Below are 4396 nucleotides of genomic sequence, written 5' to 3'. Positions count from 1 at the left end.
CAAATATGAATCGTTTTGCACATATAGTACTGCATTCTCAATGAAGGCAAACATGGGTATAGGGGTGAATAGATGGGTGGACAGGCTGTACGATTAGGTATATCTATGAAATGGGGAATATATCCAAGAACATATATAGGGTTGTCAGACAATGGTCCTATAAGTTTATGTGGATGATCAGAATTCCCAGGTGTATAGTAGAGCTGACAAGGGGCAAGGTTGTGGTCACTGCTTGGTCACAGCCAGCTACCCAGAGAGACCGAGTAGTTCAACCTGCAGGCTTGGGATCATAGTCACAGGGGATATCAAGCTCAATTGGCATAACATACTATACAAAACATTGTCCCACCTCCTACCTTGGACAGTAGTGACTGGGATCTTAAAAGCTAGCAAGCTGCCATCTAGATGCAATGATGGGTCTCTCCTCATCCAGGGCAAAGAAGAATGAAGAAAACCAAAATTCATGGAAACAATTAGTCCTAGCAAATGGTACACCATCTGATCTGCAGCCTATATGACTATGAGACCAAAAGAACTAGATGGTGCCCGGCTACCACTGCCATTCACTTGGAAGGGGATTTATTGAAGAGATCCTTGATAGAGAGAGAGAACAATGTGGAACAAAACTCAAAATCATTTGGAGGACAAAAAGAGGTGGGGGGACAGGTTTGCTGGTCTGATAGAGCCTGGTGGAACCACTGAGACTATGGCCCTTAGCTGCCCTTCGGGTCTGGAATTGAACCCACACCTGTGGTTTCCAGACAAACAAAAGTCAGGGATATGAGTTGAACATTTACCTCAAGTAGATACACTCCCTGGAGAGAACAATCATGGGAGAAAGAGGGGCTGCTTATGCACAGGGACACAGCTGAGGGGGTAGGAGCCCATGAAGGGATGGACACTGGGAAGAGGTAACTGTGGGGAGGACATAGGAGGGGAGCTGTTGCATTGTGGTAAACTGTGGTCAATGACATGAGGCAAAGTCATGAACTGCTGTATGGAAAGTGAATTTGCTCTGTAAATCTTCACCCAAATCACAATGAAAATAAATAAATAATAAAAAAGAATCATAGGGATGTCCCCACAGGACTACAGGCCCATGATGACCTTCCCAGGGATTCCAGGCTTCAAAAGCAGATCTCTGTAGAAACCATGTGAAGGCAAGTTCAGCAGGCTGCCAAGAGGATGGCAGAAATTTCAGAAAAAAGAAAAATAAAGGAATAGGCTTAGTAGACCCAGACTAAGAAAAAGGGAGAATAAAACCCAAAAGAAAAAAAAAAAAAAAAACCTCACTGCTGTCAAGTCAATTTCAACTCACAGCGACCCCTTCTTGGGTTTCTGAGGCAGTATCTTCAAAGAAGTAGATTGCTCAATCTTCCTTCCGAGGAGTGGCTGATGGGTTTGAACCACCAGCCTTCTGGTTAGCAGTCAAGTGCCTTTGGCACTATGCTACCAGAGCTCCCTATATCACTATACATCCCCAAAATATGAGTACTTAGACCAAACTTGTCTCTTACAGTACCTAGCCATTTTGAAGTTGTGTCACTTGTGAAAGGGTCTTTCTTATTTAAAACTACTACACATACATAAATACTGAAAAGTACAGAAGCTAATATAACAAAACAACCATGTGTTCACTATCCAAAAATGAAAGAAGTGTTTTTTCCACCACTTAAATTTAACAGACTCACCAAATTCTAAGCAACTTCAAACAAGGGCTTTCTAAGAAACGTTTTCAATGGTGCCACCTGGTGGGTCCATCCTAAAACTGCTATCACCTCTCACAATTCAATTGACTTAGGAGGACACATTGCAGTACATAATGAGACATTTGGTCCTCTAATTTTTCCCGGTGGCTTGTCTTTATTCCCTCTCTGTCATCTTCAGCCTCTTTTCCATTTCACTGCAATGGACTGATCCTTGAAGTTCCTCATTTCATTTCATGGCCTTCCTGACACATTAGAAGCTATTTCACAGCAAGATTTATAGAAACATCAGAAATAAAGAAAACCTTTGTAATATAGCCATGGACAACATTATAAACTGGCAATAAAATAGGCCATAATGCACAGATGGTATTTAAATGGGCCACCTGTTTCATTTTTAGCTATTCCTGATCAACTGCTTTCACCCCATTCCCTCTGCTTTGTAAGCCCTTTCACTTTCCTCCTTCTCCTCTAAAAGTTTTAGGAATTGAGGATAAGATCAGAATGTGCTGAATCCTCCTGTCCAGCTAACCATGCTTGTCTATGTAGCTATGACTCATAGCTACAGGCCCATCATGGCCAATTCTTGCTTCTGAGTCTTAGATCTCTGCCCAAAGTCAGGTATGAGGCAGAAACAGATAAAATTTTACCAACATTTTCACACCAATTGCAGATACACTTGAATCAAAACACACACAAATCCATTCATTAAAAAAATAATAATAATAACTAGTTAATTAAATATTTAATAAGTTATATACCACCACCCATTTGATAGTATGTCATAATGTGATGATGCTAGAAGCTATGCCACCGGTTTTTCAAATAACAGCAGGATCACCCCTCATGGACAGATTTCAGTGAAGCTTCCAGACTAAGATAGGCTTAAAAAAAAGGCCTGGAAATCTACTTCTGAAAATTAGCCAGTGAAAACCCTATGGATCACAAGAGAATATTATCTCATATGAAGCTGGAAGATGAGCTCTCAGGTTAGAAGGTGCTCAAAATATGCAGTGGCTGCAACAATGGACTCAAGCATATCAATGACTGTGAAGATGGCATAGGGAAGGATAATGTTTTGTTCTGTTATACACAGAGTCACTATGAATCAGTGGGAACTCAATGGCAGCTAAAACATGTACTGTACATCCACTATGGGGAAGATACTAGATTCATACTCTGTAAGGTTGGCTCCCAGTTTACGAGCACTTGGTTTTACCTATACTATCTCTAATCTTTGCAAGTGCAATGTTGATTGATCAACTACTCATTAGCTTTGTGACTTGGAAAAACAATTCTATCAGTTTTTTTGCATTTGTTTAATAGAAGCTGACATACCAACTATGCAGGGTTGTAAAGAGAATTCAAGGTAGCAGAATATTACTCTGTATTAGGCACCCATATTAGAGCCAACAGTACACTAACTCGTTTATAGTCACAACCGACTATAAGTCAAATATTTTAATATTCAGTTCATAAAAGCAAGCTGAGACACAAAACAATTAAGTACCTTGACAAAAGTCACATTGACAGTAAATGGCAAAGTCAAAGATTTGAACCCAGAGACCCTACTCCAGAATATTATGTTCTATTGACAACTAAATGCAACAATCATTTTGATGACATATATATATATGTAATTTATATACAATTTTTTGATAATTTGTATATATAATATATGTTATGTTATATATTATATATATATAAATCATCAAAATAATTGTTGCATTTAGTTGTAGTTGTGTGTGTGTGTGTGTGTGTGTATATATATATATATATATATATATATATACACACATATAAATAACTGTTTTTGGAACTCTGGAATCAACCAATATTTGCAACAACCCAGGGAGCATTCATTCAGGTTGTCGCATTTCAGCAAAAGCTGTGAGCCTTGTGGCATTTTAACTTGCCTTAGCCCCAACCTTTGCTTCCCAGATCTGCACAAGCTCCCTGGTGCAGACTGGGAACCAACAGAGGAGCAGAGTGGAACTGGAGCTGGAGCTCTTTCAAAGCCTCATTCCTAGGTAATTATTATTATTTGACTTATTTGATGATTTCTTGGAAGAATTCACTTGCAAGGGTGTCTGTATTTGACTTGACTTAGAGTTTTATTGTTTTTAGGCATTTAAGGAAAATTCTATCCAATTATTAAGCAAACCAAGAAAAGACTTTGGGGACCACAAGTGACAAACAATACAAACTAGAATATTAGTTCAGTAAAGTCCCTAAACAACAACTACTAAAAGCCTTAACTGATTTTCAGAGTTGTTACATAACATTATTTAAAACGTCTGTTGTTGTTGTTGTATGTGCCCTCAAGTCATCTCCAACTCATAACGACCTCTCCTTGGGTTTTTGAGGCAGTATCACTACAGAAGTAGATTGCCCAATCTTCCTTCTGAGGAGTGGCTGGCTGGTGGGTAGTTTTCAACAAAAATGAGATAAGCAGAGAAACAAGGAAGTTGGGTTCATAACAAGAAGAAAGTAATCAATAGAAACTGCCCCTGGGGAAGCCCAAACATTCAACTTACTAGACAAGAATTTTAAATCAACTACCTAATTATATTTTAAGAGATAAAAGATAATTATGTCTAGAAAACTAAAAGCAAGTATGAAAAGTAGAGATTGCTGATAAAGAGATACAAATTCTTTTATATATATATATATATATATATATATATATA

Source organism: Orycteropus afer, unplaced genomic scaffold, assembly GCF_000298275.1.
Source record: "Orycteropus afer afer isolate SDZICR_OR568_19922 unplaced genomic scaffold, OryAfe1.0 scaffold00019, whole genome shotgun sequence".
In the NCBI taxonomy this organism is placed as follows: Eukaryota; Metazoa; Chordata; class Mammalia; order Tubulidentata; family Orycteropodidae; genus Orycteropus; species Orycteropus afer.
The sequence above is the reverse complement of the archived record's forward strand: the minus strand, read 5'-3'. Positions refer to the sequence as shown.